Source organism: Chenopodium album, chromosome 2 (assembly GCF_948465745.1).
Source record: "Chenopodium album chromosome 2, dcCheAlbu1.1, whole genome shotgun sequence".
Lineage (NCBI taxonomy): Eukaryota > Viridiplantae > Streptophyta > Magnoliopsida > Caryophyllales > Amaranthaceae > Chenopodium > Chenopodium album.
This window is the reverse complement of record NC_137835.1, coordinates 530702-545801: the sequence shown is the minus strand read 5'-3', so window position 1 is coordinate 545801 and position 15100 is coordinate 530702. Positions and strand designations below refer to the sequence as shown.

General features: G+C 33.3%; 1 pseudogene; it reads left to right on the top strand.

Moving 5' to 3' along the window:
- Window positions 1–947: 947 nt before the first annotated feature.
- LOC145605740 (brassinosteroid-responsive RING protein 1 pseudogene) lies at window positions 948–1463 on the top strand (annotated as a pseudogene).
- Window positions 1464–15100: the final 13637 nt, after the last annotated feature.

Genomic DNA, 15100 nt, shown 5'->3' with positions numbered 1-15100 from the left:
CCCCCATACCCGATCAGGTTAATATGAGAGATGTTCCAATTTAAATTAATAGATTAGTTCATCTTCGCTCTTACCTAGCATGAAAGATACTCTTCTAGTTTTCTGCCTCATAATAGTTTGTTTTTTTGGTGTTCCATCCGGTTCACCCTTTGGGCTAATCCGGATTCGGGGATCAGTTCTGGGTGGTTAGGTTCCAGTCCCCCCCCCCCCCCCCCCGATTGTTGTTGCGGGGGATCGAACACGGGTCCTCCCTACCAAGTGTAGTCCCAATCACCACTACACCAACAACCAATTGGTTCCTCATAATAGTTTGTATTCACACGAGTTTAGTAAGACATAAGAGATAACAAACTCCATAATCTATGAGGAGGGCACTCCAAAAAAATGTTCAACTAGCAACTATTCTAAATTAGATGAAAATGAAAAGTGTTCAATCACCTTGAAATAACACAGTTGACTATTTTTCTAAAAAAACTCAAATATACTAGTACTTATTGTTCAAATTCATTTCAAAATTGAATTTTTTCTCATAAATCATCTTCCTTACTAATCAACTTCATATACCTCACTAATCTCATTTACGTTTAATAAATTATTACTTATGTCTCTCTCAAAACAAAAGCTAATAGTGGTCAAAACGGAAAAATGCAAATTTTAATGAAACATATTTTTTTATTTATTATTTTTTTTTTTTTTTTGGCAATGACCCAATATTTTTCTACTTAATTCCACCCTCTTTATAAATAGACCAACATCTCCAACTTATTCATATTTTACATACCAACTCCCAAAACACCTTCAAAAAAAAAAAAATACATACCAACTCCCAAAACACCGACCTCTACTAGTCTTACTCGCTCCCAAATTCGTCACACCACTTACCATTCAAACTTCCAAGCCATCAACACTCAACTCGACACGACTCGACCCGTTCAAGTCAAAGCCCGATGGGCTTCCCAACCGGGTATGCCCAAGAATTCCTCCCAAAAATCTTCATAAACTCCCTTTCTCTCTTCAATTTCCTCCAACCTTTCATCCTCAATCTCTCAAGATTCTCGGGTCTCTCCCATTTCCTCGAACCCGATATCTTCTGGCCCGAACCCGGGCCCGATTCCAAGCCCGCAACCGCCACCATTATCCAAGAAATGCTACCCGTGATGAGGTTCAACGACGTGGTATGTTCATGTTCACCCGGGTCAAACCAGCCCGAGCAATGCGCGGTTTGTTTGTATGATTTCCGAGATCACGAGGAGATTCGACGGCTGACAAATTGCGGGCATATATTTCATAGAGCGTGTGTGGACCGTTGGATGGATCATGATCAGATTACGTGTCCACTTTGTAGGACAGCCTTTGTGCCAGATGAGTTGATGGAGGTTTTTCATGAAAAGCTTTGTGCTGCTTCTGTTTCTGCTATTCCTGAATTTGGTGGGGAGTTTTCTGTAATTAATAATTTCTTGTAGATTTTTTGGTTTTTATTTTCTTAAATTTTTCTTTTTAGGTGTATTGAATATTAAATGAACTTATAATTGTACAATTGTATACAGTAATCAGAGTTCTTATCTGTTAAGGCTAAGAACAAATCAATTTTGGTAATTGTAGGGTATCATTGGTTAATTATATGGTATCATTGATAGTATATCACTATATGACAAGTGTTAGATTCCTACATTAAGGATTGCGAAGCATTAGACGTAGATATTGTTCGTTTCTACTGGTTCTTCCTGTTTGTTTTTCTTTTTTAAAAACATTTTTTTACATTTTTTGTACTCAAACGTATTCTTTTACTGTGAGACATTGTTAAAATAAGAGAACTTTTAGAGAAAAATAAAGTAATTTTTATAAGTTGTAGCTTAATCGGAGTTTTTACTACGTACTTTAGTTACGGTTGAATAAGAAAAACCTTTAAGATAAAGGAAGTGATTTACATGTTATGGCCTTTTAAAGTTGTTATAGAGTTATAGTTAGTTTTGTTTGCAAAAGCTCCTAATTGTATTTTATGAAATTCATCAATCAATTGTTATGAGTTTGGGTCATATGCATGTTCCCATCAACGAGAAAGAGACCTTTAAACAACTTGCTATTCTAAAGAACGAAGGTGTCATCCTTATTAAACAAAGTATATCAATGATGCATGAATGCCACAATCCGCTAAACAAATAAAATTAAATACTATACAAAATATCACGAGACTCTTGCTTAAAAAATATATAGATAACATATCAAGTTTATTTACAATATGTTTTTATTTACATCTAATTTTTACTACTGTAAAACAATCTTCGACATAAGACAACTCACGTGGATTTTCACAGGATCCCACACACTATTTAAGATTTGATATCAAAAATTCAAAATCAGTTGATATCTCTATTTATTGTAGCCTGCATCAGTACGGCTGTACATCATAATGAGCATTTGCTACGTACATTGTTATGTGTTTGGTCACGTCCAATAAATTATGGGAATGACTTAAATTTAGGAGGAGAGGATGAGGTTGTAGAAGAGCCACGACGAGACTCTTTAACAGAGTTTTGCCTGGAACTAGAAATAATAATAGCTCTTCTAGAATCTTGTTACATGTGATACATGATCTAGATACGACAGGAACAGAAAAATTATGAATCGACAAAATTAGTAAGCCACAAATAAACTTTTAAGATTATGAGGTTGTTTGGCAATTGCTTTTTAGTAACATTAATTTTAGTTAGTTTTTAGTTTTCGTCCAGTACGTTGTCGTGGTATCCAAAATGTATAAGAAGTTGAATAGGATTTTTTTTTTAGTCCGTTCACTTCAGCCTAATTTCACTTCATTTCAATTTCAATTAGTTCAGTTCAGCTCCTAATTTCCATCTCTCATAAAATATTCAATTCAGCTCTATTAAGTTCAGACCAGTTCAGCTCAGTTTAGTAAATGTGAACAGACCCTTAATGGTTGTATTTTTGTACCTCTGTAAATGAACGACAACAGTTTTGCGTAATTTTGTTATCTGATTTGTATATTTTATAATGCTACAAAAATAACCAATAACGTAATTGTCGAGTTGGAGTCTAAAACGTAATAGGTAGCACGGTTGCATGATGAAGAAAGAAGTCATGTCCGTGGGAGTTTCGGTTTCAATGGAGCAAAAAAAACAACACTCTTTCTGTGATCCAAAGATGACTTTCCAACACAAAAATAGGGAGTCCAAAAATCATAGCATGCTGATTTTTTGGCAAAAGAGGGAGTACACAATGGAGTTATGTACTTTGTGGTTAAATGGAATTAAAGTAGATTTGCCTTTGCATTTTGTCTACGAGCTTCTTGTTGGGTAATAAAGCTCATTTAATGTACATGCACTTGTGCTTTAGGCTTTTGCTTTTTTACACTCGGATAATATCAACAAATACATAAATAAATAAAGGAAAAAGATATATGCAGCCCTAAAGGCTGCATATAAGAAGCTAAAAATGGAAAGAATTGACAATTAATAAACATTTATTACACCGATTTACTCGTGAATTGTCGATAAATTCCCAACTTAATACTAAAAAAGGAAGTATATTAAATGCTTATATGCAGCCCTAAGGGCTGCATATAGCATTACCCATAAATAAAATAACGGATAAAATCAGTTACTCCGTAATATTATTATTCTGTACTTGTAATTAGTTATTTGAGCTAAGTAAACCAAATAATTAATGACAAACTTATGTGCAGAACGGCGTAATTAATGTTGCTTTATCATCAATATTTCCTTTTTTTAGCTCTTATACATAGCCATGCTTTAGGACTATATTTATCATTTTCCATAATTAATAAGCCCATATAACCCAAACTTTTGGATTAAGGCTAGGGATATGATATGGAAGTAGCAAAATGGCTAAGAGCGAGGTAAGCACACTCTACATTCCCGCTAGATTTAATTTGGATTTAGGGTACGATCGATCTTGAGCTTACCAAATTAATATAAGACTCTAATAAAGTACAAAACTAATTAGCCGATGTAATTAGACACATAAACCGAACGAATCTCTAATTAAGATTAAGGGTTTAGAATTATACATAATTCAAAACGTAACTTCATTCATATGCTACATTGCTATCAACTAAAGGTTGGTAATTTGAGGCAGATTGTTTTACTAAAAATAAGTGATGATGTTAGTAGAAAGGTGTTAGGCACCTATGTTGCCTGCCTAAGATGGACTTTAGATGTGTGTAGTTAAATAAATTGTTAAGTTTAATTGGTGTACATGTAATTCAATTTATTAAATGCTATCTACAAATTGATTGATGGAGTACATTTCTCTCTTTTACATTTCAATGAATCTGGGAAAGGGATAGAACTCCATGAAGTTCATTTTACATCAATGACCTTGAACAATAACATATCATTGAATTGATCTAAAATGACGTTATTTGACTAAGGAGGATTCAGAATATATTTATACTCCCATTACAATGTAATTTGTTTTAAAAAATTAAATTTGCGGAAGCTAGATCGTAACCTAAAGCTATGATACCATATTAGATAATGTAAATTCCTTAGCCTGAAGTGTATTCCATTGATTCATATATATAGGATTACAACGATGGGACCTAATCTCGTTAGGAAATCTCAAAAGATATTTACAAAATATTCACAATATATATCATTTTATATAGAATATTAACATAATCACAAAGTCTTATATGTGGCTGGCCACACCGTGTGACCAACCACTATAGGGGTTACTTTGCTAGTGTAATGGGAGTTACTTTATCAGTGTTAAAGGGGTTACTTGACTTACTTAATCAATGTTATAGGGGTTACTTTAAGTGGTCACACGGTGTGGCCGGTCGCACACAAGACGAGTTGTAACAGAATAATTATCATATTCTATCAAAAAAGTTCATAAAACTATAAAAATCCAAAGCAAGGTTTATCTTAAAATCAATTGGCAATAAGAGCATGACCCTGCTTGGGTTAATAATAGAAAGCTCCTTACCTCTTTTTTAAAAATTTTATTTATTTATTTATTTTTATGTGGGACAATACTCATACTTGCACTTAATAGAATGCAAGTATGCAACACATATTCACCGAGTACTTTTGTAATTGTCTATTAAAAGTGTACATGTATAATTAGTGTTCTACCAAGTAAATGTCTATTAAAAGTATGTAATCTAGTAAATTACCAAGTTAGTAGAAGTAGTTATCTCCGTCTATATAAGTTGAGACTTGACGATTTTCAGGTTGAAACATGTGTGTCCTGATTACATAAATCGATCTTGCTAACGAGCGCCCCAGGGCGTTAAATAAGGATAAATTATAATTTAGTGTTAATGGTACGTCTCATTTGTTTAAAACTATGTGTAATGAATTTTTTTTTTTAATACAAAAAGAATCTTATTTATTCCTAATGATAAATTATATGGTAAACTTGGTATTTCCAACGCAATCCAAATTTAAGAAGATGATGAATTGGTGATGCAGTTTTTGAAACTGAAGCATACAGCCCCCAGAATATAAGAGAAGAAGCAGGACTGCAATTACAAGTGTAATCTACTAATGTGTGTTGTAAGAGTGAGCAGAAAATCAGGGCATTTGATTATTAGAATTAAAAGCGGTTAGGAATATCCGGTTTTGAATTCTGAACCAAATTCCAGTAACAAATCTTCCATTTTTAATCCTCACCTTTTGGAATAGCAACAACGTATTGGGTCAACAGACTCAACACCGTTTTCATTATTTGAGTGCCGAAATACCTGAAACCAAAACCAGAAAACAATTATATTTAAGCCCAAATCATAAAGCAATCCAAGCCCATTTATTCAAAGAAAATTAAATGTTAAATGTTAAAAACTTAAATTATAAAACAATCTTAATTTTAATTATAAAATAGAATATGTAGTTTGGAGTACTTTTTAATAAATTGATATTCCCACATTTCTATTTTGTTTGCGGTTTATACTTAAATTATAAAACAATCTTAATTTTAATTATAAAATAGAATATGTAGTACGGAGTACTTTTTAATAAATTGATATTTCCTCATTTCTATTTTGTTTGCGGTTTATACTATGTGCTCATCTTTTATAAGAGCCTTTAGGTTTGTCAAATGGTGCAAACAATAGAAAATAGAGGGAGTAATAATTTATTCAAGACTACAAAAGATAAAATATCCTGAACTAAAACTAGTATTCAAGGTTATAATTCCTTTATTTTCAAACTTATTGTAATAAATTTTTGGTCTTGATCACCTCTACGATGAACTAATTGCAATAGGTTTCCATTTTGATTCTATATGTATATGAATTATGAAGTATACAAGAACCATTTAAAAAATGAAAAGGGTAATAAAGGTACTTGTATAAAGTTCATTAAAGCTATTGGGTATCGAAATCAAGGGTGGGCTTTTAATTCTATATGGCTTTTTCAGCCTTATGGAAATCTGTACCCCATACGGCCCATACCTCTTGTTTCAATTTCATTATATATGCCTATGTGACTATGTCCAATTTGACTAACAATAGTTGGTTTAAGACTCAAGTGATAAGTAACTTGATGTCACTTAAGAAAGGTTTCGAGTTCGAGTATCACCGAAGGCAGAAAACTCTTATTGGGAGACTCACACACCATAAACAATTACTTTATTTGGTGAGAGTTAACTCTAATAGAATCTCGGCTTGCCATCATGGGAGGTTCTTGAAATTCTGTGCCTTAGCTTTAAAAGGTGTAAGCCCTATGATTTGATAATGCTAATTTTGGTATACATTGTGGACTACTTCATTTAAAAATTATCTCTTTTGTTACACTCCATCACCAACATCATCTATACCTTTTGATCTATCCCTCCTATTTTTGGTTTGGACAAGCTGAACAACTTCAGTTTCAATTGTTAAAAATTAGCTCTTAATTATTACCGAAAATATCTCACTTATAATCTTCTCGAGTGGTTAAATATTGATTTAGTATCTCTGAACTTTGAGTTATCATTATTGCTTCAAAAGGTTTTGTGTGAGACCGGACTCACGTGAGACCGGGCTCAATAACAAAAGTCTAACAAAAAAGTGTGGGCTAACTAAACCCGATCGCGAGGCCCGCAACACCAATTACATGACATGATAGTAATATTCTAATACCTGACAATAATATTCTTATACATGACAATAATATTCTAATACCTGACAATAATATTCTTATACATGACACTAATATTTTAATATCTGACACTAATATTCTTATACCTGACAATAATATTCTAATTCCTGACTAAAATGGTCTTATTCCTGATAAAAATTATCTTATTCCTGACTAAAATAATCTTATTCCTGACTAAAATTTTCTAATTCCTGACAAATATAAACAATATTTATATTAATCTAATCCTGACAATACCAATCTAATACCCGACAATAAACATTTAATACCAAACAATAAACATTTAATACCTGACATTATTTTCTCCTTCCCTACTGACCTCTTCTTCCATGGCTACAATATTTTTCTCTCCTCATTACATCCCCAAATTGGAAGTGGGTAACGAGAATACTTCTCAGTCTCAGAGAAGATTCTAGATTGAAACATTGGAGTATAAGCAGAGCTCCATACTTGCGGCAAAGCATCCTAAACGAAAGCTCAGAGCAATCAACCATGGGAGCAACTATTAATTTAGGCCGACCCAACTTCTTCTAATGGGTCCAAGTCCGACACTGTGAGTTGGGATTTGTTGGAAGAAATTTTTGAAGAGCTTAAGTTTCCTAAGCTTTTATTAATTTCAGATACGAAATCCAATCAAATCAGTGACAATCGGCCAATCTGTCACCCAACTTACTTAAACAACCTAAAGGCGGTAGCGTGTGGTTAGAGTAGCCATGAATGAGAGCTTTGGAAGTTGAACAATGTGATGGTTATGGCGGAGGAGAGAGAATCTCATTATCAGATCATTGCTTGCCGGCAGTTTCTTGTTGCGGGGGAAAGCAACGGTGGTGGAGGAAGAAGGTGGAAGTGGATAACGAGGTGATAATGGTTGGATTTGGATTTTAGTGAGAGTTGGTGAATGAATGGTGTTGTGAGTGTTGGTGGCGGACACACGGTGAGTCCGTCTCACCCAAAACTTTACCTTATTGCTTATGACAAGATTAATTGTTCTTATTGTTTTATGATTGTATACAACTTATAAGTCTTTCCTACCTACTCCGTATTTATTCCTTACCATGATTAAAAATACCATTGATTACTCAATAATCTTAAAAGGCCAATGACATAATTTTACAAAAATAGTGACGCAATTTCAATTATTGTTGTTGGCTCATGTAGCCGACCTTATCTTTGGAATTAAGATTTCAATTAGTTCATGTAGTTGACCTTATCTTTAGGATTAAAATTGTAATTATTATTTTTGTTGTACTAACACAACTTCAAATAGTGTTTTTTTTTAGAGATTATATGATGTGCTAAACAATTAGCCTAATTCTTATTAAAAACACCTTAAAAATTGCATGAGAACAATTGATCAATACAAAAAGAAAGAAGACATAGTATGCGAAAAGAAGTTGGCAAAGAACATGCTTAGTTGTTTTTCCAAAGACTATAAGTCAAAAAAGTACACACAAAAAAGTGCATATACAATTGGAAAAAGATCACATTTTCTAAAAAAAATATGATAATGTCTCTAAAATGGCTCTCTTACACACTACACATCAGATATGGCTTAGAGAGAAACAAAGATGAAGTAGAGAGTTTTTTTTTTAATACCTTTATTAGTATATAAATAATGAATTAAGGAGTAATTAAAAAGAGATTAATCACAAAACCCAAAATGTTCCTGTCCTAAAATTGAAGTTGATTGGTGTCAGTAAAATTGTGCCCCTCCGTACATTGGTGAACAAAAGTAAAGTTATGGTGCAAATGTGCAATTACAATCGTCACATGCTCTAGCAGGTCCTCTTGTTTGCTGGTGGAGACATGGTGTACACTTTAGAATTCAACAACATGGCCTGCCCGGGGGACGACAACATAGTCTCGTTTAAAGTTGTATACTCTATTCGTCCCTTTGACATTACATCGCATTTTTTTTTATATTAATTATTTGTCCTTTTAAATTTGCCTCATATTGTAAATAAATACTTGACTACTCGTACAAGGCATAGGCTATCAGCCTATCATTATTTTACTCTTGCATATACTACTTCATAATTTTATTCTAACCATTTTACTCTCATCTTTAGATGTGCATATCTTATCAATTTTTGGGAGAAAGGTATGTAGACGTTAATTTGATTAGTAGTAATACACAATAGGTAATTAGGGGCAAGCCCAATATCAAGAGTTAAGCCCTAAAAAGTGTAGGCAATTAGCCACATATTTAATCAGAAGTTAGGCCCAAATGGCCCATATATCATAAGTCATCAAAAAGCTTAAAAGTTATGATAAGTTAATACAAAGTAACATTCTATATTTTTGAGAATATAAGATTTAAAATACTTTATCATGCCAAATATTAAATTATTAAATTTAATGATATTGAGGGTGATATCTCTTTTCAAGATCAAGTGTTTAATAATTAGTTGTTGTCAAAATATTATTTGAGTATCCTATCAAAAAAAAAAAAACATTATTTCAGTATATGCGACATTTAATTAATGGGTAATGTCATATGTAACCCTAAAGGCTATATATAAGCATTAAAACTACTCTTGAAAATTGTATAAAATTAGGAATTCATGACAAAAACACGTGTAAATCAGTGTAATGGGTGTTTATATTTTCATGATTTTTTAACTATTTACAATTTTCAAGTGTAAATTTAATGCTTATATGTAGCCCTAAGGCCAGGGCTATATATAGCATTTTCCTTAATTAATTTATCTATGATATATATACCAAACCATTAATAATAAGAGTACTGAAAAGTGTTAAATCGATTTTAAAACAAAATGCCATTGTTTCTCTTAATAAAAAAACCATTATATCTTATTGCTTGAGCTTCCTCATGTCTTCCAAGAGTACAAGACCAATAGGTCAATGTACATCAACGTAATCATAAAATTCATAATTCATCAAGCACACATACATGACCGTACTTGAGAAAAATTGCTTGTTTGTAATCATTAAAATATTGAAAATCAATATCAACTTGAATCATTTAATAGCTTTTCTAAATTTGTTCAAATCATACTTGTTCAAATCATTTAATAGCTTTTCTAAATTTCTAAATTTAATAGCTTTTCTAAATTTGTCCAACAACTTGATAATTAAATAATCTCTATAAATCTTCACAATATATTATCTAGTAACGCAGGTTACAAAATCAAATCTTCATAACTCGCTTGATATTACGACAATTCAGATACAGTGAAGCCATCTATCATGTATGGTATACAAATACGACGTATACAGAGTATATGTCAAGAGCGTATTGAAATGGCTAGAAAACAACACAAAAACATTGTTGTAGGCTCATAGTTACTCAATTTGTTACAAGACTTCCTTCCCAAATCCAAAATTCCCATCACAATAAAAAGGAGACATGAAACAAGAGTAACCACGTGGGACAAATCAGTTGGATGACCCGCCAAAAATCACGATCAAAATTGGCATCACATGTCCTAAGGAACATCCCTTCTCTCTTGTTGCTATTTTATTTGTCACATACTTAGGTTATATGTAAATATACTTATTTACATACCAACTATATGATATAATAACATGATCATATATAGTAACACACCTTATATATTACAAGTATTGTCTTGTAGTATAGACAATTTCTGATTTGCAAGGTTGTAATATATTTGGCGTTACACTCTTGGTTCTTTTCTAAAACATTATTAACAGACAGTTGTGCTTAAGTAATCAGAGATTAGTTGGTCACAAGTCTTAATCACTAGCAAATCATTGTCCTTTCCTTTTTTTATTTTTATTTTTGTGAAAATGTTTACTTTAAATAGTTAAAGATAAGAACAAGGGAAATGACTAGTGACTAGGATGAATCGATGGGGATTTAAATTAAACTTTATTATATAAACCTAATTCAGCTTTGTGTCCATTTAATTGAGATTATACTTATATTTAAAGCTGTTAATCACAGAAGATTTAGTTGGCAATGTCTCTAATTTATCTAACATTCTGACAAAACCAAACTCAAAGTTGCGAGGCAATGCAATACCGCCTTTGTAGAATTGGCTGTTTTAACATTTGTGGGAATCTCTGTCCCTTTGTAATTTTCTCATGTAATACCTCGATTAAATTTAACCATCTTTTAAGATTATATGGACATATTAATATATTATGTTGTTGTATTAATGTTAAAATAATATGGAGTATAGATATTCTCGACGAACCAAGTAGTACTCGCACTCAATCTGATGTAAGTAATGAGAAAAGTTATATATGTCCTTGTTTTGAAATTCTGGGTTAGCATAGCATAGCAGATTTGAGCATAACAAATTAAAGGTCAACAACTTTCAGTTGAGTAGACTAGATTGAGTCAACAAAACAGAACAGAACATAGTAAATTGAGTCAGCAGAGCAGAGTAGATTTCAAAAAATCAGAGCAGAATAACTCAAAACAACAGAGTAACTATATAAGTAATACGATAATATGAAACATAAATGGTGAGCTTGATGAGTTATTATTCTCATTGGATAATATATACATACTATCATGAATTCGGTCCCCATTTGTGATGTAGTTTGGATATATGGATAAAAATTAACCCTAATGAAATAGACAAGTCCAAGTGCCCAAGAGTCCAAGACTACAAGACAAGCCTAAGCGCGAGGTACACGAAACACCCATTTTGTATGTCGGAAGAGAGAGAGAGATTATTTGCCATCTAAATTCCTAATTCCTACTTCCAAATTCCATATTCCATATTGAAGTGCCCTTTATTTTGCCCCTTAGGAATCCTTTACGTATGAATAACAAAAGCTAATGTTGTACGTTATATTCCCTTGATTGGTAGCCATCTAGTCATGTTGGTGATAATCGTTACTCTTTTTATTTTTATTTAAGTGCCTCTAATTTGACTTTGATATTATTCATATACACTGCTCTAATTAATGTTTTGTTTTATACGAGTATATAAGGTTAAATATAATTATGTGGATACTTGTTAAGATCGTCTTAATGTACAGTTCTCAAATATCAACTTTTTATTTGTACTTATTGATAATAAAAAATACCATTAATCAGACCTTCTACGGTTCCACTAATATTAAGTCTATGCTAGAAGTAACAACCTAATAAGAAGTATTGTTAATGCCTATAAAATAAGAACAATTATTGATTAGCCTTCACTTTTTTTGGTAAAAAACCACTTTTGTTTGTTACTTGTGTTAGTGTACTTTTGGAAGGTAACCTAACACCCCTAAAAAAGACAGCAAGTTAAGTAATTTGCCAATCAAACCTTCCATATAGTTTTCAAGTATAGTACAACATTATTTGGTTAATTATTAAACAATTATTTTGTTATCTTTTACTTCCTCCGTTACGAATTACTCGCAACAATTACTAAAAATGGCCGGTATACATTACTTGCAACAAACTTATTTATTTTCTTTTATGGTAATTTTATTTGTGTGATATTACAATATTACCCTTACTTTTTTCTAAACACCCTAATTAAACTACTAATTTTATCTTATTAACTTAAACCCTAACATTGATTTAATCACCTTCCATCTAAATTCATCAACACCTTCATTGACAACCACCACCACCACCATCACCTTCATTGGCAACAACCACCACCACCACAAATCTATACTATCGCCGGAAATTACCGTCGTTGTCTTCTTCCTTGTCGACGCCTTAGTTTTTTCTCTCTCTTCCTTTTCTAGATCTGACTTTTTCTGGGTTTGTTGTGTGTTTGGTGGCTCGATTGTGGTGCTTGGTGGGTCGAATTTATGGGTTCAATTCGAATTTGAGGATTTGGTGGTGCTGGCCGGGATCGAATTTCTGGGTTTGAATTCGTGTGTGGTCTCGTGGTGGTGGTGGATTGTGGGTTGTGGGTTTCGGGGTGGGTGGTGGTAGGTTGTAGTGGGTTCGACGGTTGTGGGTCTGGGTTCGTGGGTTATGGGTTTCGGGGTGGGTGGTGGTGGGTTGTAGTGGGTTCGGCAGTTGTGGGTCTGGGTTGTGGGTTGTGGGTTTCGGGGTGGGTGGTGTTGGGTTGTAGTGGGTTAGGCGGCTTCGCGAAGGGTTCTGGGCTCGTTGGTGGTGGTGGTGCGCTGGGTGGTGGTGTTTTCGTGGTTGTGGTTTTGCTAGGTGGTGGTGTTGCTAGGTGGTGGTGGTTTCGTGGTTGTGGTGCTTGGTGTTTAGTTTTTATTTATTGATTGATTGGATTTATACTGAGCACATTCCTTATTTTCCAATAATTACACTTAAGAAAATTTGCCTAGGAGTCCGCAAACTCCCTCTTTGTTGCGAGTAACTCGTAACGGAGGGAGTATGAGAAATTTTATCTTAGCCAACATTCGACCCATGTGACGTGAGTCTAGGGATGGCAACGGGTCGGATCTGGTACGGGTCCGGATGGACCCGGATCCAGATCCGTTTTTGTATGTAGGATCCAGATCCGACCCGGATCCGTCGGGCCTAGAAAATGAAGACCCGGATCCGGATCCGTCGGGTCCAACGGATCCGGGTTCGGATTCGGGTCCAAAACGGGTCCAATATATTTTGCCTAATTTTTTGCAAAAAATGTAATTTTCGGGTCAAAAAATTTATTTCAAACTTACGTTGTTGGTTATTAAGTCCAACCCCAAATTAACCAATTTATACACTCATATTTTGAATTAAAATTAAAAACAACAAAAAAAATACGATGTTACATATGAACTAGTGAAAAAACAAAAATGATGTATATAATATGAGCATCCAAAATTCATCTCTTGAAAGGGTTAATCTTTATCATTACTAACATTATCAACATTTTTAATAAAGAAATAAACAATTTTAGTTTTTTTAATAGGAAAAATAAAAAAACGAGTCCACGGATCTGGATCCGGGTCTAGGGCCCAGACCCAGATCCAGATCCGTTTTTGTCAGCAAGACCCAAATCTGACCCGGATCCATCGGGTCCAAAATTTGATGACCCAGATCCGTGAAAAATGGATCTGGATCCACGGATCCGGGTCGGGTCCAGATCCATTGCCATCCCTACGTGAGTCCCATCACTTATTACTTCGTATCTCAAGCTCACTATTTTTCTTCAAAATTCTATATAATGTACGGCCTTCTACTAACTCATTATCCTCCAATAAAATTTTATTATTAATTAGTTATGTTGTATCATTTTCACTATTTAAAAAACTCTTTTATGTGCAGCCAAGTTTGAGAGAATAATGCATGATATTGATTAATGAATCGTAGACTGTTGAGTTATATACATAATGATTTGAGTCTCTTAGATGAGCATGTAGTAGCTAGGAGTAGTGTCTTTCCCTTTAAATTATAGTGTGGGTGAACCCCCCCACATATTAATGAGAAATTAAAGAGAAGTTTAATCCTACCACACAAAATTTCTGATAAAAAAAATAGGTGAGGCAATCTAACATTTATAGCAGTAGTATGTATATGCGTGGTTGATATTTGATTGTCTATCACTTCAATATATATTATGCCTACGATTTTATTAATTGCACGACTACTTTGAAAGGGATGGAGTACTTATTGCATACTTGTATGTACCCTTTGTGTTGTGAACTGACAATTGTTGATTATCATGGCTTTCAATTCTCATAGTATTAGGCATCAAATTTTACTAACATGACCAACATACACTCGGTTATAGAATACACAGTAACTAATCTAAGACACAAAAGTGACACAACTCCTTTATCTCATTATCACTTGATTCCTTCTCGTTGCAAGACTATTTTACAAATACCGAGGGCCTATTCAATTCAGCTTAATTTCAATTTAGTTCAGTTCAATTCAGCCAATTTCAGCTCCAATCAATTCAGTTCAGTTCAGTTCATCTCCAATCAGTTCAGTTCAGTTCAGTCAATCAGCATATACCTCAAAACATCTTACACAAGGTATTACTCCAATGCAATCGGTAGGTTTAATCTCACATTACTACACTTATTCTCCCACAATATAAATTAAAAAAACAATGCATTAATGTTTT